The 24,320-nt window shown below is 38.8% G+C and overlaps 1 protein-coding gene and 1 non-coding gene across 2 annotated transcripts in view; one reads left to right on the top strand and one right to left on the bottom strand.

Moving 5' to 3' along the window:
• MYO15A (myosin XVA) overlaps positions 1 to 24,320 on the bottom strand; it is a 1,299,796-nt gene that overhangs the window by 263,829 nt on the left and 1,011,647 nt on the right. The window lies entirely within an intron of this gene.
• Positions 23,111 to 23,183, top strand: TRNAR-CCU. The gene has a single exon. It is a non-coding gene; the product is annotated as a tRNA-Arg (tRNA).

Here is a 24,320-nt window from a genome sequence, read left to right on the forward strand (position 1 = left end):
TGCAGCAGCCACAGAGATTCTTCACTAAAAGAATACAGGGTGTAAATAATATGCCCTATGTAGACTGCCTCGAAGCTCTGTCCCTGTACTCGGTCTCCTACAGATTACTGAGGGGTGATCTATGGCTAACCTACAAAACATTCTCCAATCCTGTCTTGATGGGTCTACTACACATTCACAAATCAAACAGCACTACAATTTCTCAATCTAAGATCTAAACCTCATATGTGACATAAACAAAACATGTTGGAGGGACAGCTATGTGTCTCAGAGATTAGCCTTTCCCTGGAACAGATTTCCCATTCATGTGAAACAGAGCTCTTCCCTAAGCCTGTTCAATTGCAATTTTGACCACTGGATGGGGAATCACAACTTGTCCCTTGGCTTGTCGCCTGTGGCCCTTATGGAGAGGGGCATACACTAAAGCCATTCTAGCCCATGGGCATTGATAATTTGTAAAATTGTGGCATGAATAGCTAGGCTTAAAAAGGCTGTAGGGTTGTTAGCTTAGTAATCTCCTGTAATCTTATGAGCCTATGAGTGTTGTGTTTTAACGGCAGTCTCGAGATTGTAATGTACTTTTAAATGGATCACTCATTTTCTCTGTTGGTTTAAAAGTAGTGTAAAGTAACTGAAAAAAATGTTTCAGTGGAGAAATTGTGTTTATTTCTCTTTTGTAAGGTTGTCATAGTGCTTTTTCACTGTGTTTTTTTTCTGTCAAAAAAGTAACTTTACTGGACTGGTAATGTTTACAAGCAATTGCTGTTTGTGCTCCCTGGGAAAGAGCAATCATTTTTGGTTTGACCATGAAATAGACTACCAGTTCCACAGTTGGTCCTTCTTCTAGCCACAAAAAGAAACAGTTAAGAAAACACCCTTTGCCACCACAGCAGGCTTGCAGTTTGCCTCAGCCACAGGTGGGTGACTCTGTTGTGGTTATTTGTTGCACCTCAGACCACTCATCTTTTAACCCGGATCCCTGTGGTGAAGCACCTACAGAGAGTATGGATTAGGGGCTAGCCACATCCTCTGGCTGGTGGCATTCCCTCAGTGGACAAGGGACAGCCACTCTTGTCAGTCCAGGGAAAGGGAATAGGGAAGGTTCCCTGTTGTGTCAGAATACTGTCCTCATCCCTGAGGAAGCAGCTAGTTCTGTTAGTAACCTGGTTGACCCCATTTTTCCTGTCAAAAATAAACTGAAAACCAAGGATGTATCTACTCCTCCTCAACTTTCTTTGGATAGGAGTAGCTTTGGGTTTGACTCAGGGTTTAATTCAGTCTATTGATCCTTCTTGTAAAGTGGTTTCTGGTAAACAAAAGAGGGATTCTTCATTTCCTGAAGAGATTCAAGATTCTGAATCTGAACAGGATGATGCAGGGATGGATACAGTTTTTTTTTTTTCCTCAGATTTCTGATTTAGATTCAGAGAGCTCTGTTTCTGATTCTCCCTGTGGGGTTTCTCTTTCTCTGAGACTATTCCTAGAATGTGCCAGTATTTTCAGTGGGAGAACACTAAGGTTTCTCAGTCCCTCAGAAAATATTATGAGTTGTTATAGAAGGATATTCCAGAACCTACACTTATTTCTCCTGTTCCGTCTGCTTTAGAGGATGTGTGTGTTACTGCCTGCAATGTTTCTGCCAGTCAGCCAGCTGGCCCTAGGAAGGCAGGTAGGATGTATAAATTCCTTAGTCTTTTAAATTTTTATGAACTATTCCCAAACCTGTGCCAGCAGCTACAGCTTTAGATGATCCCACTATTGCCAAATAGTTAATTCCAGACTTACTCTTTCTGTTAATAGAACAATTATTGATAGGTATGGAAAAATGTGTTTATTTCTGCAGATTTGATTTTCAGAATTTTGAATTGTCAGGCTCATATGTTAGTTTATTCTGACAAACTATGAAAGTATGAGGAATGGTTTATCTGCAGTTTATTCTTGTGAGGGAAAAATCTACTTTAAATAACTTAGTTTCTTGCACAGATCATTACTCATGTATGCAGTATATGTATGAATCTGTTGATATGTCTTCCAGGGCTATGGTCACTGGTACTGTTTTAAGGATGTTTGCATGGATGCATTCTCAGAACCTCCCAGACGTGGTTAACAATAAGATTGTAATTCTCCGTTGGGTAGAAATTTACTGTTTGGCCCCTCTGCTGCAGAGGGGATCAATAAGTGTCATGAAAGGGGCAAACTGATCCAAGGAATCTCTAAGATTTTTCAGCCAACCTTTTCTACATTGTCCAAGGGATTTTCTATCTCCTCAGCCATTTCTTGGCAAAAAAAAAAAAAATGGAATAAACAGTCTCAATAAAATTCAAGTAGTAGATGTTCAAGAAGAAATGGCAGGGGAGTTTGCAACAAGAAGTCTCAAACCTCCTAAAACTAAGAACAGTCCAACAAGTGTGAATGAATGTTCAAGAGACCATGTGAACTCCTCCCACCCTGGCCCCCTTTTTTCCAAAATGTCTGAATCAATTGTTTCAGATAAATGGGTTCTGAAAATCATACTAGGAGGTTACAGATGGCAGTGAGAGGAAATTCCTCCTTTCCAGTGGATCATTCCACATCCTCCAGATCAGATACTTTTGTTTCTACCTGTTCTTCATCACCTGTTATCCCAAGGAGTAATAGAACCAGTCCCTCCTTCCCTGGTGGGGAAGGGTTTTTATTTAATCATTTCATAGTGCCAAAGGAAAAAAAGTGTTGGAGACCAGTTATGGATCTTTCTTTCTTAAACCTGTTTGTGGTGGTGCTCAAATTCAAAATGATGTCACTTCTCAATCTGTTACCTGTTCTTCCTCTTTCAAGTTTCCCGGTAACACTAGACTTAAAAGATGTTTATCATCACATCCCTATTCATCCAGACTTCAGATGTTTCTTAAGGTTTTATAAGTCTGGGTCACATTATCAGTTTTCTGCCGTACCATTTGGACTACCCACTGCACCAAGAGTGTTCACAAAGTGTCTAGCTCCAGTTATAACTCATGGCAGACTACATTGTTCCATATTTAGACAAATGTCTTATCTTTGCAGAGTCTTTTTTCAAAGTGTCCGGAATCTCTCTCTTGCATGAGAAATTTCTTGCACAAACTGGAATTCCAAGAGAACATTCAAACGTCTTTCTTGATTCCTTCATACAGGATTGTGTTCCTGGGATGTGATCTGGACACCTCATTTCAAAGAACTTTTCTTCCAAAGGAAAAAAATAAGATGTTTATTTATATCTATTTCTAAGATTTCCACTCAGACTTCAGTGTGTCAGGGAATACCTCAGGATTTTGAGTCTCGTGGCATCTATGATTCTGGCAAGACTCCACATGAGAAAGATACAGTGGTATCTGAAATCTCTTTGGTCCAAGCATGAACACAATTTATCTTATCAAATCCAAGTGTTACTTTGTCAGAGGAGAATTTTTTTTGGTGGCGACAGCCCGATATCCTTAAATCCAGGTGTCCCTTTTTCCCTCCCTCCTCCAAAGCCATCAGTCACCGCAAATGCTTCAGACTTTTTTTGGGGAGCAGTTTCATAAGCGATAAAAGTGCAGGGGGGTGTGGGACACCAAGGACAGATGCAAGCACATAAATATGAATGAGATGCATGCCCTGGTCAAGGCACTCAACTCTCTGAATAATCTTTGGTGCCTGGGACCTCAAGTGATTGCAACCAATACCACAGTCATGTGGTCAACAAGCAAGGGGGAAACCAGGTCACACTCTCTTTGCAGACCAGCCATGTTAGCTTGGGATGCAACTTCACAGCACAATCTCACTCTACAAGCATCCTACATACCGTCAGAGCAAAACTGTCTGGCAGACAAGTTTAGTAAGACAATGGCAGACCCTCACAAATGTTGATTTATCTGTGGGAAGTTCCTCAATTACACCTCTTTTCTTCCTCTCTGAACAATCAACTAGCGAACTAGTCCCAGGATTCCATGCAAGAATGCTTTGAAGACAGATGCCTTTCCTTTCCTTTTCTTTAGACAGGAATGTTCCTGTATGCTTTCCATGCTTTAAACTAATATCCGGGATACTTCTGAAGATTCAGAAAGAATCTCCAAGACCATTGTGGTGACTCCTTTCTGGCCCAGGCAACCTTGATTCTCCCTTCTTTTAGAAATGGCCAGGGGCAATTACCACAAGCTTCCTCACATACTGGATTTACTCACACAAGAACAGGGGTGTTGATACACCCCTACATCAGTCATCTCCAGTTGGCTGCCTAGATAATAGGGACTTCATTCCTTTTAGGTACCTGTTTATGAGGACATGCAGAAGGTGTTAATGGAGGGAAGAAAGCCTGCTACTAGGAAACCATATATTAGCAAATGGAAAAGGTTTTCTAGTTGGTGCTAATAACATAACCAGCACCCATTAAGGGATAGTTGTTCTCAGTTTTTGCAACATTTGTGTGAGTTACTATCCTATGGCCTTTCTTATACCTCTGTCAAGGTTCATTTATTTGTCCATTTTAGCATGCCTGCCCATGGATCCTCCTCTTTCAATGCAGTGTCATGTCAACATATTCTTGAAAGGGATTTTGCATAAGAAGCCTTCAAGAAAACCATTGAACCCTCCTTGGGAACTTTATTTTGTGTTAGAGAAGCTAACACTTGGTCCATTTGAACCAGCTAATCTAGCTGACTTGAGGTTCTTAACATGGAAAACAGTTTTACTGATTGCTCTGACCTCTACAAGAAGGGCATCTGAGTTGCAAGCTGTTATGGTGAGTCAACTGTATGTTACTTTTCATAGGGGCAGGGTTTCTTTGAGAAGTAATCATTCATGTATGCCTAAAGTGGTATCTGAATTTACTTTAAGCCAAACTATCCATCTCCCAGTTTTCTTTCTTGAACCTAAAAATGAGGGAGAAAGGTTACTTCATACCTTGGATGTCCACAGACAACTCAGGTACTATCTTGACATAGCTAAATCTTTTAGATCTTTGGATCAATTGTTTATTTCTCCTGAAGGTAAGAAGGGACAACCTGTGTCAAAACAGGCAATTTCCAAATGATTGTCTAAGGCTATTAACTTTTCTTATGCTCACCATAACAGAAGTATTCCAGGCAAGGTCAAGACCCACTCTACCAGGACTTTGGTTTCTTCTGTGGCTTATTGGAAAAGGTTGGATTCTAGAAGTGTTCAAGAAGCTGCAACATTTTCCTTTACACATACTTTTACAAATCACTATAAACTTGATTCTTTTTCTAGGTCCAGATCAAGCTTTGCTAGAACCATTCTCCAGAGGCTACTAGACCCTTGTTCTTTCATCTCCCAAATGTAGTAAGCTAAGGTAATCTCCCCATATAGCTAAGGTTATTGCAGTCATCAATATGATGTACATAGTACAGTTTTGTAAGTTGTACTTGCCGTAACAATAGATGTTCCAGTAATCACTGCTGCAGTAGCCGCTCCCTCCTTCCACCCCTCTTGTTTTTTTTTTTTTTTTATGTGGTATTTATACCAGGGAGTGGATCTTTATTTTTTTTATTGTTCCTAGCATGGTCCTTTCAAGGCTCAGCTTTCCTGTCATTGCTGCCAGGAATGTTCTGAAGAGCTTCATGCCCAAACATGTTGTTTAGTCAGCTCAGCTCAAGCTGCTTGACAGTTTGGAAGTGTGGAAGGTGCCCTGAAGCTTTGGAAGCTGGCCGGCTCTTATATCCTTGGCAGGAAATAACCCATATAGCTGAGGCTACTGCAGTAGTGATCATTCAGACATCTACTTTTATGGTTAAGTTCAACTCACACAACTGTACTTTTGCTTGACATTTGCTTGCAGTTGCCTTTGTACGTTTGTGAGAAATTCTTAGATGGTGCTAGATGGCGGTTTGTAGTTATATTTATTTTATCATCTAAAGGATTTGTTGCACCCTTGTTTGAATACAATGACAGTTTTAGATTTATTGTCTGTTGAGTGTGAAAATCCTACAAATGATAAGCACGCTAAATGGGTCAAGTACTCAGGGTGAATCAATTCTCTGAGGACTGAAACATTTGTGCTGCCTTTGACATCTCTACTGTTAAATATAGCTACTTTGGTACTGGATGTTTCCAGGATGTCTCCTGTTGCTTCTATCTCTTCATCTACCCATCTAGCTATCTCTAAGCCTTTTTGCTTCTAATCCAGCAGCTTGTTAATGGTGGCTTTTGAGCTTCAGCTCAGGACTCTTAGCAATACTCTGTCAGGTAAATCCAGGTCTAGGAGGTAAATTTTTGTCAAACTGAATTACAGAAAGATATGGCTGACCTTCCTGACAGTGTAGTATATGTGATCCCAGGCTTACACTGTGTATTACTGGGCTAAATTCAGGGTGGGTCAGGAGCCTTTTTTCCCAGATTTTTGCTCTGCATGTCCAAGATTTTCCACAGCAGATGATTTCCAGATCCCAATTCCCATGAGGGCACTGGTTAATTCAGTGTCAACATCAGCTTAGGCAGACCCTATGGGATTGACTGCTGCTTTGATCCCAAAGTTGCAGCCCTCAACCTCATCATTTCCTGTGTTGACATTGCTACCAGTCATAGGCTTTTCAACATCAAGATTGTTGGTGACAGTGGACACTGACATCAGAGTTGGGGGACAAACCTTCTATGTTGGGGACTGTGTCCCAGTCTTGTCCAGACAGACCATTCCACCTTTTGTGGTTGGTCTTTAAACCATCAAATTCTATGCTTTCAGCATTCAACTTGATGTCAGCTGGAGTGCTGGCCAGCAGAGTCGAGACTAGTTTGGGTCTCAACCTCAACAGCTTAAAGGAAAGACCTGATGTCTGCATGCAACAACATCAACACAGACTTTTAACATGACTTCTAACTTGGAACCTTAAGTGTCTACATTGTCGACCATCCTCCCAGGACAGACACTGTGGGGTTTCTTTCAGGTGCTAAGGCCTCATCAAGACCAGCTCAATCATCCTGCTCTTCCTCAGCCAAGTCTGACTGCAAGTTAGGTGCAAGAGAAAGCACATAGAATCTGTTGCTGAGTCTTCGGCACTGGATGTAGTTGAAGCGGGGGAGGCTTTCCCCATCCCTGCCAGACAAATTCAGGTTTGGGGGAATCTTGGAAATGATAAGAGTTAAGATGGGGTGGAAAGTTTTTTTTTTTTTTTTTTTTTTTTTTTATTTTTGCTCCTCATGTGTCAATGTGAGGGGCATGGGACTCCAGGAGAAAAAGCACCGTACTGGAAGAGCTTTATTTTCTTTCTCAACTTACTGTTGAGGAGCACCAGGTCAAGGAGTGCCACCAGATGAGCCTGCTACAGCTATGCTCACACCTTCTGACTTCCTGAAAGAATCCCCCCCCCCACAACAATCATGCCTCTCCTGCCCAAATAGAGCTTAAGGCCTCATACCTTCCCCCATTCTACTTTACTAAAATCACTGCCAATCAAATTACTCCAATACTTGAACAAAACTCAACTTGACTCTCCCTCTTGGTCAGACAACTTGTGCCCTTGGTTTCTTTATCACTATAGAGGCTACATTGTCACCCCCTAAAGCATATCTTTATTCTTAGCTTCATAACTAACACTATTCCCACAATCTTCAACTTAATGTTCATTATTAGATCATTGCAGGAGCATATAACTATATGGGATTTATCCTGGCAAGGATCGGATGGCCAGCCCAAATACAAAAGATTTTGAGCTGCTTTAATGAGCACCATAAATTATTTGGAGAATGAGACTCCAGCAGTATAAAAGCAGATGTACAGGCTGTATGCTGCAGTAGTGACCTATTTCAACCTCTACTGTCGTGGTAGGTTTATTTTCTAAAGATTCAAAATCCTCCTTCACTGGCCCATCTCCATACTTCCCAACCTTTTTTTTTTTTAAACAAGAAACATCTTTATTAAATTATCATGTATTACATAAACAATCTTATATTTATATACATGAAAATAAACTGTACCAACACAATCTCAGTTACAAACATTATACATTACAAACTGTGCCGACACAACTGTAGCTGCCAAAATTATACATCATTTATAATATATCCAGTCATTGTCAGTCAGCCATTACATACCTCATTCAATTCCTGCCTTCTTTTAAACCTTGTTCCTTCTCTGCATGTATTGATCCCACACTTTCCATTTTTTTTCCATGTAATTTACTACTACCCTTTTCTAAAAATTTCAATTCCAGCTTTATCTCTGTTACTTCTTTGCTACTTCTAGTAAAGTTGGTTTAGATTTTGACTTCCATTTTCTACTAATTGCTTTTTTGGTAGCCATCATAATTTGATTCCACAAGGCCTTACCATATCTAGGGAATTCTGATTCTGTATCATAGCTCAAAAAATAATTTCCTTAGTTACACCAATTTGCTCATCCAGCATCTCCGACAGAGCAGTCTGCAGGGAATCTTTAAAGTCTTCATAAGAGACAGTGCCTGGAAAGCCTGGGTCAAAACAAAAAACTACCCCTACTACAAAACTACAGAGAAATGTGGAATCTTGCCAAGAAACAAATCAATAAGGACAACAAATCCTACTATAACTCTGCCCAAATCAATAGCAAATTCAATCCTTGTAAATTATGGTCTACTTTAAACAAAATTCTTTGCCCAGGGTACCTTTCTAACCCTTCCCCTTTCCCAAATAAATCTCCTCTGGATGATGCTACCCTCTTCAATAAACATTTCATTGACACAATTCAAAAACTCACACCCTCCAGCTCCAACACAACTACTCCCTCTACAATTTCCAACCCACTCAACACAAACCTCTTCTCCTTTCAACTGGTTCCCACATCCCACATTAAATCTCTTCTTCTGAAGCTTAAATCCTGCTTTCCCTCCATGGATAATTTCCCTCCTACCTTCCTCAAACTAGCTGCTGAATCTATAGCCTATCCTGTATCCATACTTATCAGCCAATCCATTCAAGAAGCAACAGGCCTTTTCATCTGGAAATTCTTCTTCACTATCCCTCTGCACAAAGGGGGAAACTCAACTATAGATTCATTGCCATGCTATCCTCTCTAGCTAAAAATACTCAAAAAATTCATTCACTCACAGCTTCGACTATCTCCTCCAACAAAGCCTCCTTACTCCCACTCAGCATGGTTTTTGGCCAAGCCATAGCACAGCTACTGCCCTCCTATCATTTATTCAAACTATTGCTGAGGCCCACAACAATAACCAACTCATATGCTGTCTCCTCCTTGACCTCTCCAAAGCTTTTGACTCGGTATCTCACCTTTTAGTGCTATCTAAGCTATCTAATCTCAACCTAACTCCTGCCACCCTAGCCTGGTTCTCCAGCTGCTTCTCTGGTACGCTACAACCTGTCAAATGGCTCTCATCCTGCTCTCCCTCCATTCTGGCCACATCCAGTGTTCCACAGGGTTCCATCTTGGGTCTCTTCCTGTTTAATATTTTTACTAATGAACTACACACATCCTGCAAACAATCCTCCCTAATCCAATACACTGATTACTCATCTCCCATCTCCATCTCTAGCAGTATTCCTAAACTCCATACCTGAACACAGGACACCTTTCTATCCATTGAAAAGTGTCTGTCTGATAATCTACTCATTCTAAACCTAAAAAAAACAAACTCTTGCTTTTTCTCCCCCATTCTCTCTCCCACCATAAGTCCACCTTTGTTATCACATCCTCCAATAACACCATCATGCAAAATGAACCCCACACAAAGCTCCTAGGTGCTATCATTGATGATGAACTCAAATTTAACTTACATATACTTCAATGTATAAAAAAAAACTCACCAGAAACTAGGCTTGCTTTATTGCAACAGAAAATTTCTAATTTCCAATGCTAGACTCTCCCTGGCACAGGCACTTCCCTTCCCCTCCCAACATTCAGTCCACAACCTTGTCCAAACTTTAACAAACATACCACAAAATAGAGTTATCACCAACTCTCCTTACAACTCGCACCATTATCTTGCACTCAACTCCCTCCAATAGCTTGAATTCCCCCAACAACTCCTATTGCAATTTCAAATAATACACTCTACACTATACAAACCATTTTCCTGCCCAGTTCTCTACTCCCTGGTATCCACCTACTCCCCCTCTAGGACACTCCACACCTCAAACCAGCAACTCCTGGATATTTACCAACCAAAAAAAATGTGGGCAAACTACTCTGTAAATGTTCCGTGGCCCAAGCTTGGAACAAACTTCCTATACACATACGCTCCATTACTCACCCATTATTCTTCAAAAAAAAAGAACTCAAACTTTATTTACTTAACACCAAGACATGCCCCCGTCAGGACCCTACCAAACTCCTCCACACTCTTGTATTTCATTCCCATCATATGTGTATTTATACTAGTCTCAGCCTTTTTCACTTATTAACCTAAAAGTTATTTATCTGGTAAATGCAATCTCTAAATATTGATAGCTCAAATGTTGCTGTTTTTTGCTATATTTGTGTGCAATGCTACTTGTATATTAGTATGTGTATGTTTCATACTCCTTTTTTTTTGACCTGCTGTATTTGTAATTTCACTATCTTGGAGTGTGAATTTTTATAATACTGCAAATGTTTTTGTAACTGGAGCTTTTCTCCTTGGGTCTCCACTGAAAATGGGCTACTAGCCCAGCTGAGCTAACCCGGTTAACAAATGTCAATAAATAAATAAATTCATTACAATCCCAGAAAATATGTTCCCGGTTACCTCTTTCTTCCACAACACATCTCCAACATTTGCTATATAGCGGAGGAAAAATCTTTTGGGGCCAACTTGTGGTATAAAAATACCTATGTAAACACTTCCAAGCAAAGATCCTAAATATTCTAGACTTTGTTGCATGTTTGGGAGACATACATGTATTCCCCATCATTTCTTTTGAATTGTTTATCCAATCTCTCTTCCCAATCCTTTCTAACCTCCTCTGATTGAGTCTTATAGTTATCATGCAATATTTTATACATTCACTAATTTTTCCTTTCTTAACGGCAACTTCTGTAATAAAAACTTTACCAGTGCTGTTCTTTCATGTAGGACCTCTGCATTTCTATCAGCCCTTGATAGGGAAGGCAATCTCTAAACTGCAGTCCAAATAAGTTCTTGGTGTCTTTCCATTCTATTACCTTTCCCTCTGTAGTTACATTTCCCTGCCTAGTTATTTGCTCCCAATACCTCAGCTCCTTTGCCAGTTTTCTCCAATAAATTCCAGGCCCCTCTTGCCTATTGTCTGTATCCCTAATTGCAGTCATCCCTAGCAGCAAAATCTCCTTTTTCTATTCCTGTGTTGGCTTAGTTCGTAGAATACTTTCTTCTACTTTATGATTATTGTTTTCCTTAAAGGACTGAATCCAAAATCCAAGTCTCTCCTTGTTTCTTGAGCTTCCCCCGTTTCATCAAAATCTCTTTCCACTTTGAGTTATCATTTTCTGCTAGCACTATGTAGAGGTGCTTAACTGTGTTGCTCTGAAATATCCCTTCAAATTGGGTAATCCCAATCTGCCCTGTTCTATTGGAAGAATAAGTTTATCCCACTTGATTCTTGCTGTCCTCCCCTCCCAGATCAAATCCTTCAGTTTTTATTAATTGCTATCCACAACTTCTCCTCTGGTTGATAAAAATATGCCTGCCCCATGTATTTCTGCTGGGGCTTTTCTCCTAAGGTCTCCACTGAAAATGGGTTTGCTTGCAAATTAATTTGGACTAACCCAGTTAACAAATGTGAAATAAATAAAAATAAAATAAATAAATAAGACTAAAGGGACTAAACACATTTTAACTGCTTGTATCTTACTATCGATGTCCATATACCAGAGCTTCCATTTTCTCAGTTTTTGTATTATCTTTTCAGTCTCTTTCCACATATCCTTAGCTGCCACACCAGAATCATTTTTAATCCATACTCCTAAGTACTTCATTTTATCATGTCCTTATAAGTATGGATATTGCTGAAACAATTCTTATGTGGGTACATAATTTACCGCTATTGCCTTTGTTTTAGCTTCATTAATTTTGTATCCCAAAAAGATTTGAAGCTGTCTCCATATGTTTCATAGCACTGTTATCTCCCTTTCTGGTTTTGTGATGTATAAAATGTCATCTGCAAACAAAGTCAGGTTTTCTTGACTATCATTCCAATTATATCCTTGAATTGCAGAGTCCCTTATTTTCTGTGCTAATGGTTCTAAATTTAATGCAAAGAAAAAAGGGGAGAGAGGACAACCCTGCCTGGTTCCTTTGCTCAAGAAGAGATTATCAGAGAGGACCCCACCCACTTTTTTACCTCTGATATCTCATATATCCTCCTAATCAACCTTATAATTTTACAGGGAATGCAAATGCTTCCATTGCTCTGCTCATAAAGACCTAGCTTACTCTGTCAAATGCTTTCTCTGCATCAAGACCCACCAAGAACAGTAATATTTTCTTACATTATGCTTCCCTCTGGATCATCAATGTTCTGTTAATGTTGTCAAAGGTTTGCCTCCCCTCCACAAAACCACATTGATCGATATCTATCAATTTTGGCATCACTATTGCCATTCCTTTAGCCATTATAGGCATAAAAACTTTATAATCATAGTTTAGTATTGGAATGGGCCTGTATGAAGATGGTTCTAATAGATCTTTAACCTCTGTAGGTATTACAACTACCACCACTTTTTTCCAAGATGTTGGTACTTCTCTATCTCTTATAATACTGTTAAACAAAACCTCCCAGATCCTTATCAAATCCTTATCAGTTCCTGCTAACTTCTAAACTTCCACAATAATACCATCAATTCCTGGGGACTTTCCAGTAGATTGGTTATACGTCGCCATTTTTATCTCATATTCTCCTATCCCAACTGTTAGTAATTGAGCCTCATCTACCTTTAACCTTGGCATGTTTAATTTTTCCATAAACATTTCCATTTGTTCCTTTTCTTGATTTCCATATTTCTCTGCTTTATACAGACTTTCATAGAATTTCCAAAATATTTCCAATACCTCTACAGGATCCCTTATTATCTTCCTTGTTATAGGCTCCCTAAGCTTGGTGACAGACCTTTCTATGTTCTTTTGCCTTCATCATTGTGTTAAAAGTTTGTGTGCTCTAGAGTTATTATCAAAAAACAGTTGCTTAACAGCAGTTTTTCTAAACTCATGCATATTATCAAGGTAATCCCTTATTTTTCATTTAGCATTCTGCAGTTGCTCATCTTCTTGTGTGAGATTCCCCTGTTTTGCAATACTTTATCATTTGTCAGTCCCTCTACATAATTCTTCCTACTTGTTAACCATATCTCCTTTTCTTTTATTTCCACTCTAGTTTTAAAATCTGCTTTAACTGTATTCTGCTCCCTAGCTATATTTTTAGAAGGAATTTCTATCTTCTCTAATAGCTCCTGAATAATTTCCACTACCTTTTCCTTAAATTCTTCTCTTTTCGGAAGATAGTAGGGAAAGCACCTGGGTGTTATTTTTATTTCATCACCATGTGTTTTTATTTTAGTCATTACTGACACATGATCTGAAATAGTTATTGGGTGTGTATCCAGACCTTCAATTAAATGCACATGTTCCTGTGAAATATAAATTCTGTCTAGCCTAGCCCAGTTTTTGTATCTTGGGGAATAATATGTAAATTAATTCTAAACTCCTAGTACTGAATTCACATCTTCCATGCCAATTATTTTCATAAATTTCTTTAAAAATCTACCCTCCTTTGTTATATTTTACCTTCTAGGCCCCCCCCAGATATATCTTCACTATTGCAAATCAAATTTTAGTCCCCATCTATAAATAATATTCCTTCCTGAAAGTTGATTATTTCTCCCAAAATTTTCTTAAACTCCATTATAGCAGTTTTTGTTGGAATATAAATGCATGCCATTGTAATCCTCCTCCCTTGCCAGTAGCCCCTTAGTACTATAAAAGTACCAGTATTAATTCTATTACTATTGGAACTCCTCTTTCTATTTATATATACTCCTCTTTCTATTGATATATACTCGTCTCTTCCTTTGCCTCAGGTATTCTGCTGAATAACCATCCTGTAGATCTTTCTTTATCAAATTCACATGTTCAGTTCTTCCCAAGTGTGTCTCCTGTAGCATAGCTATTTGCACACTACATTTTAATATAGTGCACTACTCTTTTTTTGTATTTATCTGTGAGACCATTAACATTTAAAGACATTATAGATAGCACCATATTTTTGATAGATTATTATTCCCACCTTTTATATACAACAGCTTTTTTGTTAAATGTCTAGTTTCAGCTTGTGTTACATGCATGTACTGTTTGTCAGATTAATCTTTTATACAGTTATGTGTCATCTCCATTTGAGCCCATGTCACATCTTACAGAACTTTTTCTTTTATTGAAAACCCTCAAACAAAAATACATGCACACACACACACACACACACACACACACACACACACACACACATGCGCACATGCGCTCAAATGCACACACAAACCCACTACCCCTAAAACCTATTAACTTAATAATAACACACAGAACTATTTACATTTTCAAATATTGAAGTTTTACCGTCCTAATAGGAACAAATGTTCCAAACTGACAGCCACGCACACACATAGACTCTAGCTAACCTAAAAGAAAAGTTATATATTTTAAGACGCATGGTATAGCCTGTGGTTCTATTATGTGGTGTCTGGTTTTGTCTTATCTTTATAGCTCTCTCAGCTGGGAAAACACTTGAATGCTTTTAAAAAACATTTTCTCTAAGCCGTTTCTCTTTATCAAATTATCTTCTAGAGACACAAGAACTAGACACAAAACTGTTCACTACAAAAATCCTTATACTATTCAATATTTCTTTTCATTTATTTGTCTCTTAAAACGTGTTACTAGATTAAGCTAATGACCTTAACCCAGTCATTCCCCTATGCAACAATGAGAAAAAGCACACTAATTTTTCTTTTGTCATGCTTTTTAACCAGATCTATTTTTTTAAACTTCAGTGTGCCTACATTTCTTAAACTGAACAAGGAGAAAGACAAGACGGGAGAAAGAAACAAGAAGAAAAAAAAAATAGCACATATTTATGTTAGTATATCCATTACACTTAAAAATAACTGAAAATAAATTTACTTTATAACATGCAAAGAAAATCATGCACTATTTAAATAGTACTATTAAGAACACATTTTGTTTTACTTACAGGTAACCTTCTCCCTCCCCCCCTTCTGAGTATTTTTCTGAACATTAATGACATGAAGTAGGGTATATACATTAGAGTCCCCTACAAATTTAACAAAGTCTGATATTTCCAGATTTTCTTGTTTTGTCATGTTTCACAAATGTAATTATTGCTTTGTAATCCCACATTTGTCAATTTCCAAGTTACTGATTTGATTCTCCAAACGTTAATGACATGAAGTAGGGGATATGCTTTAGAGTCCCCTATAAGTTTAACTGTTTCATTTCCATGTACTCTCGACTCTTCTAGTCAACTCTGGTGCTTTTTTCCCTCTCTCAAGCATTTTCCATTGAATCACTGGAAAAGGTTTCACTTGCCCATTCTCTCTGTGGTCTTTATTACCAGAAGAACAAGAAGAATCTCCTTCTGTTTTACAGCTCACTTTTTGTTGGGCAAACTTTTGTATTTTTTCCTTAGCATGTACTTTATCAAAAAATGAATTTGTTCCTCCAGGGGAAAAATATTTTGAAGAGAGCTGGGTACAGCAGTTTGAATCTTATGACCTGCTTCTCGACATTCCCTGAACAATGGGATAAATTTACTCCTCTTTTGCCTGTTGTACAATGAGTAGTCATTCTCCACAAACACTCTGCTGTCTCCCATTTTAGTATTTTGTCCTGTCATAGTTTTGCAGAATCAATTCCTTCTGGTAAGATTACATCTTTATTTTTAAAGATCTAGGTTCTTTTCTCATATCCAGGTTTGGAGCATACACATGATGTGTCCTTTCAATTAACAATTCCTGTTGTGCAATACTAGTCCAGTTGCTTATTTGTGCTTTCATAAAATTAATACAGTCTGTTCCTTCCAGCTTCTCAGGTACAGCAGAAAATCTCAGGTTTTCCCTATGTGCTCTGTCCTATAATTCTATTATTTTCTGAAACATCTCTTCTTGTGCAGTCTCATATTCAGCCAGCCTTTTCTTCATTTTGACCTCTGAGTTTTGCAGTTTTATCACCTTATCTGAATATCTGTTTAAGACTTCTTCCATTTTTCCAGCCTTTTATTGTTTGAGTTGATATACTCCATCAGTGTTTCATGTATTTTACTCAGGTCTGTGTGCATTTGCCTTCCACTTTCCTCTAGGTTACTGAAGTCATGTCTGGAGCTTGCAGTACTTTTTGCTGAACAGCTGCAGTACTTTTCCCATTCATTGTTTTTTCACCATCTTTTGTAGCCGATTTTCCTTCAGGTCCTCTGGCATCCAGGCAGTACACTTATTAGCCAGTTACTGAAATTTACCCAGAAATCTAGGTCCACTGGATTTCTCTGCTAAGTTTCTGTTTTCACAGTCCCAAACTTCCCAACTTTGGCAAAATACTTAAAAAACTAATTTGTAACTAGTCTAGCTCAACTGGAAAAATATAATTTGTTCTCTAACATACACAGCTTCTGGGCAGGAAGATGTAGAAGGACTATATCCTGACACTCACCAACATGAATAAAGGAAATCTTACCTGTACCATTTTCATTGCTTTGACCCAAGCCTTTGCTATGGTGGACCACTCAACAGTACTAACCCACCTCCTAGGTATTGACATCAACACTGAAACAACACAGTGTTTCAAAAATGTTCTTACTAATGGTTTCTTTACTGTGAAGATTGTTTCCTCTCTGTTACATACTATCTACACTCATTCAGCTGTACTGCAGTTATCAATACTTGTTCCAATACTCTCTTTCATTTTTATAAATAAATAGCCAGTGACTTATCCACAGTTACAACTCCTTTTATATGCCATTGACATGATTATCTACAGATCCAACCCAGAATAGGTAATCTAATCCCAAATAAACTGACCTTCTGCATCAAAACCTCTGACTCATGTCCAGAAAGGTCATTAACCCCAAAAAATCCAAAGTTATGCTATTTGGTTCTAAGAAAAGACTTACCAAAGCTTACTCAGGATTTTGGACCAGCACAACAACCTTACTGGCACCATTACTTCATTCAGATATCTAGGCATCTGGCCTGACCATTTTTTTTTACTTTTTCAGGGGAGTATTCTAAACACCAGAGAGGTGCGATTGCATTGGTTTGGACATGTGCTGAAGATGGATACTGGGTATATTGGGAAAAGGATGCTAAGGATGGAGCTGCCACGTAAGAGGAAAAGAGGAAGGCCTGAGATAATGTTTATGGATGTGATGAGAGAGGATATGTAGGTGGTTGGTGTGACAGAGCATGATGCAGGAGACAGAAAGAAATGGAAACAGATGATTCGCTGTGGTGACCCCTAATGGGAACAGCTGAAAGAAGAAGATTCTATACCTCCTTTTCTGGACTTAGAAAATATCTCAATTTTTTCATCACCAGTTAAGGCATCCATTAGGAAAGGTGTCCTGCTCACACAACTTGAGTATGACTTATCCTTATTGTCTACCTCCTTTAACAAAAATATGTCAGTGCTGCAGACCATATCTAATAAAATATGCCACTTTATCAACAATTCCCTTCACCTTGAACATCATTGACTTACTTTATCCAATGCAAACTGGCTGCCGGTACATGCCGAATCTAACCTACATCTGAGCTTTCAATTATTCAATTTACTCCAAGCTGCCCATTTTCCACTAGCAATTACACTAACCACTACCATCCTAACTTAAAACCTCAGAAGCCAAGATACAATAGGCCCTACTTTTCAAACCCCATCTCTAAACTGCATAGCTTTGAATCTAGTTTCCCTCTACTTGCTTCAAAACTATTGCAATTCCTTTCTCACTGTACAATGCGAGAAAGCAGGACATAATCACTTAATCAACACTGCTTGGCACTAAGTTTAATTCCTCTCATGTCACCCCATTTGCACTGCTACTCTATAATTACCACCATGGTTTTGCTTCCTGTAAATATGTATGTAAATTCTCTTTCTCCTTGCTCACTGTCATTTTAAACCTTTTACCTTTCTTGGTCCCTCTGTTTCCTTGGACTCTGTGACTTTACTATTATCTCCTGCTTTATCCTCTAGAAACACCTTGATTTACTCCCTAGGATTTCCAAGTCTAAATCTGCTGCAGTGCTGCTCATTCTTTCCTTACTTGTCCCATGATTCCACTTTTCTGCTTGTAACATGTACACCCTAACATAGTGTAAAGATTTGTATATAATTTCTCTTTTATAACTAGGTTGTATTACCTTTGTGTTGTACTTTTGCTTGTAATTGTTACATTGTTTTGCTACTATTTTGAGTGCAACCCAGATGCACCTGCAGTTAGTCATGCTGTGATCAGTGCTTGATTCTAGAAACCCAAATGTAAATAAACAAATAAGATTTAGATCCCTGGTTCTGGTATTAGTGACACAGTTTGATTTGTGGAGATTCAAGAGATTCAGGACCACTAAATTTCTAATGTTGTGGAAGACAAGGCATAGATGTGGTAGCTGTTGTCCTTTAGACACTGGACAGGATCCACTTGCCAGCTAATGACTAGACATGTTGAAAACATACATTGAAGGGGAACTTTGTTGCAATTAACTTAAAGAAGGCTCCCACTCTCCAGAGCACATCCAACCACTGAACAAGGAGTTTTGTGCATAGAACAGGTTAGGCAAATAGGTTTACATGTCTTTCTCTACTGCACTGAGGTCCGTGAATCCACGTGCTTATTTCCAGAGGGACCTGGCCCAGGAAACGTATCAGATGGATTGCCAGAAAGAAACATTAAAACAAACTTATAATCTGTAATGGCAATGCTTTGCTCCTGTGCAAACATAATCATGTTCAGTGAAACACAACAAAAGTCTATCATCAGAGTTCAGACAGTATTCATCTAGGGCTATGGCTACTTAACATGTATTTTTTTTAAATGCATCATTTGGTGTTTGTCATTTGATATTTGTGCAGTGGACACAAGTATGATTGAACACTTTTTCGAGACACTGTAAGTTGGAAGTGATCTTAAGATCCAAGTGATCCTTCAGTGCCTCCATAATGGTAGGTATTCTTTCATGGAGATCCATCTCAGAGGCTTAGCTTGGGACTTTGTCTTCTAGGTAATGAGGATGGAACCCCAATCATAGGTATGAAAGCTCTGTACTCATCGTAATGTTCGATCTGGATTGTAATCTCCGTTCTCATTATCATTCCCACCCTTCTTTCTCCAACCTTGATTCTGACTGACCTGCCACTTGGTTCTCGAACCATTATTTCCTTATGAAGTTATATATAGTTCTGCTCTTCTTAGGCTTTTGCTTTGTATAGACATCAGTTATGAAGGGTAGTCTTGATGACCACAACATTAAGGATAAGGTGGAGGGGCCAGGTAACCTGGGAAAACTTCCATTGCTGGGCCAAGTTCTGACTGTTTTAGAGTCATGAGTTGGCATCTACTTCTCTGAAGTACAGGCCAACACTAAGGGACTCTGGCTAACAAAGTTCGCAGATGACTGCAAACTGGGAGCCATTATTGAATTCCCAAATGATGTGGATACTCTACAAAAGGGCTTTACAGAATCAGATGCTTGGTGCCAGAGCCATGGGCTCAAGCTCAATGCCAAGAAATGCATATCCCCTTTGGGAAAAAACATGTACCCGTGAATTACCATATAGGTGGCAGTACACTAAACACCGAAAGTGTGATAAGAGACTTAGAGACACAGGTGGACAGTGGTCTCACCTTCGATAACCACATTGCCACAACAGTCAGGAAATCCTTCTATGTGGCACACCTCATCACTAAGGGCTTTTCATCCAGAAAAAAGGAGGTCATTGTCCCACTGTACTCATCCCTCATTACACCCATTATAGAATACAATGGTAGTTTGGTATGTACCTCTCAAGACATCTGCAACAACTGGAAAGGCCGCCGAAATACCTCATTAAAAGAATCACAGGCCTAAAGCAGATGCCCTACGCTGACCACCTTAAAAAACTCCAGCTATACTCTGTCGCATATCATCTACTCAGAGGGGATCTCTGCTTAACATATAAGGCCATGTCAAACCCAGAGCTGCTGGACATGCTACACTTAAAGAAATCCCAATCCCTCAGAGCCACATGCTCCAGGGATCTAAACCTTGTCATCACAATAAACAAAACATGTTGGAGGGATAGGTTCCTGACCCAGAGACTCCCCAGACTCTGGAATAGATTGCCCATACATGTCAAGCAGAGCGCCTCATTGGCCCTCTTTAAAAGGAACCTTGACGATTGGATGGGAGAAAGGAAATTCACCCCGGGGATCACATCTGTTGCCCTGCTAGACAGGGGTCCAGGGAAGTAAATAGTGTGGGACAAAATAGCCAGGGAATTGTTATGGCTAGGCTTGTATAGGCCCTAGGGCTGATAGCCTAGTACCGACCTATGAACCGCTAGATAATGAGAATGAAAACACCAGTCCAGAGCGATTATTACAGTACGTATGTAACTTCATTTATTTTAAAACTGTTGGTTAAGAAAAAAGTGGGATCCAAAATGCTTGTGTGACTTGGAAATTGGATGTCTGCCTGAAAGTAGAGGATGATTATTAGGCTGGTAGCTAATTATCAAGTATCATATTGTTGGACTTGTAACACTGAGTCTTATTTATTCGGACAAACTAAGTGTGAGGTCACTGAACTTTGTGGATAAGGAAACATTGTCTTACCACTGAGGTTGAGTGACGTTAAAGTTTGTGCATATAGTTTCACATGTAGCTAAGTGCCACAAGGTTCAAGTGCTTAGGCCAGCCCTTTCAGTATATTTCAGGTGGAGATCATGCTGGATTTGATGAGCAAGGTTAGCTTATATGCTGATGATACAAAGGAAAGTGTAGTAGTTATGGATATCATGTGTGTGTGTGTGTGTGTGTGTGTGTGTGTGTGTGTGTGTGTGTGTGTGTGTGTGTGTGTGTGTGAGAGTGTGTGTGTGTGTGTGTGTGTGTGTGTGTGTGTGTGTAGGGCGAAAATGGCAGCCTCTAGGGAGTCACACAGCAGATGTGGACAGATAGGTGGCAGCTCATATTTAGTTTTTTTTTTATTTTGGAGGGATAACCCATGGAAAATGTACATTGTTGTAAAACTGTAAAGCAGGACAGAGAGGGAAACTGACTGGTGTGTATTAATCACCCGTAAGTGGATTCAGAAGGAAAAGGTAGTGATGAAAAGCTAGGTGCTGGGATATGGAGCTTGGGGAGTGGATTTCAGAGAGGCTGAGGTCATCCACATCTGAAATACTGTATACAATTCTGGATGCCCTTGAGGAAACGGTAATTAGGTTGCTAGAAAGATTGCAGTACAGAGCTCCCATTATGATAAATGGTATGTAGGGGTGAGCTATTTATTTATTTACATTTGTTTACCGGGAAATTCCAACTGGACACAGGTCCTTTTTCAGCGGAGGCCCGGGGAGAAAAGCTCCACAGAACAATAAATGAGCAGCAGAGTACATGAGGAACAATTGAATATACATACAATAACAAATAATACATACTGCAGCAAACATTAGCTATACATACAATATGAAACATAGTAATGAACAGATATACCAATATCTAGCTAGAGGCTAGGAATAAAGGTAGGATGTATATACATAAATCTTATATACAGATATTGTACTAAACGCAAACAGATATAAAGCAGAAACTCAACATGAAGGTGGAACAAGCTAGAAGGGCTAATGGGATGGAAGGGGAAGATAGAGGAGTAAGAGAGGGGACTGACTGAGTATTATACGTGATAGTGAGAGGAATCTAGGTGTACAGATATAAATATACAGATATAAACTTAGAAAGCCAGACATCTGTAAATTAGAAAAGAGGACTGGTGAAATGATTTGGCTATGTCATAAAGTTTGCAGGCTAGTGGAAGACATGGTGTTGAATATGATGGACAGAGAGGAAGATGAGCCATTGGTGACAGTGTGAATAACATATGGTGCCCCCAGCATGTAACTCCCATGGATGAATAGATACCAGCCAATATCCTCCCGTCCACTGAGTCCTCTTGTGCCTGCATGTGTCATAGTTCTTTGTGCTCTTCCATGACTCACTGCTGGCAGATTATAAAGAAAAGCCTTTAGAGTTGTTTGCATATACCATAATCTTATCATCTCTGTGGGAAGGGGTGAAGGACTGTGAATTCTGACAAGCCGAAGGGGTTTTAATAATGTGCTTCTAATATGCCACACCAAGGGTGTAGCAAGGCATACTCTGTACTCTACGGAGTACAACTTTCTATACATTACTTAGAGTAGCCATGGGTTTTTAAGGCCATACCATATTCACAACTGTCTATATTAATGTCTTCAATAATACTTTCATAGATTGAAAAAAATATCTATTTAATGGCTTTAGAGAGAAAGTGATGCAAACATTTAAGTGCTAGAGTGGGGGGAACATTTCAATTTTTTAACCAACAGGAGGGTTGAGGGCAGCAATAAGAGTACACAATTAGGAAATTATATCCTCTGTCTACACCCCTGCTCTATACACTGGCTAAAATTCTTTTCAGTGACATAGTAAATCCTTTTACTTTCTTTGTATGGGACTATGGGAATATGGATAGGAGGTTCAGGAGAGTGTACTACAATAAAAGGCATTTTAATGTATTACAGAAAAACAAGGGAGTGCATTGAGTAGGTGGAGCAAGCTGTAGAAATAAATGTTGTCTATATTTTTAAAGCGTAGAATCAGGAAGAAAGAAATTTGCTCAGAAAGGTGCATAAGGTACGTATAACCCTGCTGTTTACATTTAAAATCAGTTTTGTGACTAGACCTGTGCAGTGGTATAGGAAACTGTAGTTATACTGTCAGTATGTGTTGCTGTTAGAACTATAATGTGCACTTCATTTCAGTACAAAGGTTGCCTCTGAGGAATATTTCAGCATAGTAAACTAAGCATCAGGCAAAAAAAAAAAAAAACATTACATAAAAATCTTTCCAGTTTTCACTTGCTTTAATACAGAAGCAGAAATAACAAAGTAGGTTTATTTAAACTATTTTAAAGACAAATTCTTATTCAGCCCCAGTGGCCTAATGGATAAGGCATTGGCCTCCTAAGCCAGGGATTGTGGGTTCGAGTCCCATCTGGGGTGGTTTACTTTTGTACGGGTAAAATAAAACATTTAGAAAGTTATACCACACGGGTAAAATGGCTCCTAAATAAAACACTGAAAACCGTAAATCTGCATACACTTTCAGTTTTGTCGAAACAAATAGGTTGAACAGAAGAAAAACATGCTCTTCTATTGCAAACAAAACCTAGAAAGGAGCAATATCGCCATCTACTGGTAACCATTGTAATTGTTCTGAGAAGCAACCTATGATATGACAATATAGTGTATTTTAAAAATGGGAAGTCACTTCCATTACATCTGTTACTGTTTCAAAATGGGATATAAAATGAACCAGGTGTACTTTTGGAAAATTTACAAGAGCCATGTCCATTCTGTTCCACAGATTAGATTCTTACGCAAAATCTTAGTGGGTACTTAGTAGTTTGTTAATTATTATCTTTTAGTCCAGAGCTGGAGAAGGCAAGAACTGTGACCTGAAATGAAGTGTCCTCTTTTCCTAATGTTAGATTAGCCAAACTACAGGTTTCTCATATACATAAATTAACTAAGGCAGCAAAGGGTGTATGCTATTGTGTAAGAACATCACATCTAGGCTAAACTGAGCAGGCAGATAAGTTTCCAAGGAGTGATGTTATTACTCAGTAAGATACAACCCTGATGTACATTTATTATTATAATTATTATTATCATTGTATCATTATGCAGTGGCTCATTTTTAATGGATTTATTTAAGCATATATCATCAAGTTCTCTGTATAACTTAGTAATATGCCAGGTTTGAAGTTGCTTATTATTTACATAAGAAGTTTACATTATTCAGAATATTGTATTAAAACTTTAATTTCTTAGTCACATTTTCTTGTGCAAAACACAAAATTTAAATCTGATATTTTTTCTGCATTTAACCTGCCACAATAATGTGCTGTCAGTTACCCAGAGTGCTCTGCTTCCATCTGTCACTGCAGTTTGTCACTGGCAATAGGCATGTGTTTTGGTCTGTTACGGAAGTTGCTTAGTTATGTTATGTTATTTGTAGGGGCAGATTTACTAGCTCCTTCCCTTCCCTGAAGCACCACTGCAAAGAGTGGCATACCAAATGGAACAAAAATATTTGTTTTCTTTCTGTTAGAGTCTAGAAATTTCTAAAGCATTTGC

This window comes from Protopterus annectens, chromosome 1.part0 (genome assembly GCF_019279795.1).
Source record: "Protopterus annectens isolate FY-2018-M chromosome 1.part0, PAN1.0, whole genome shotgun sequence".
Taxonomy (NCBI): Eukaryota; Metazoa; Chordata; order Ceratodontiformes; family Protopteridae; genus Protopterus; species Protopterus annectens.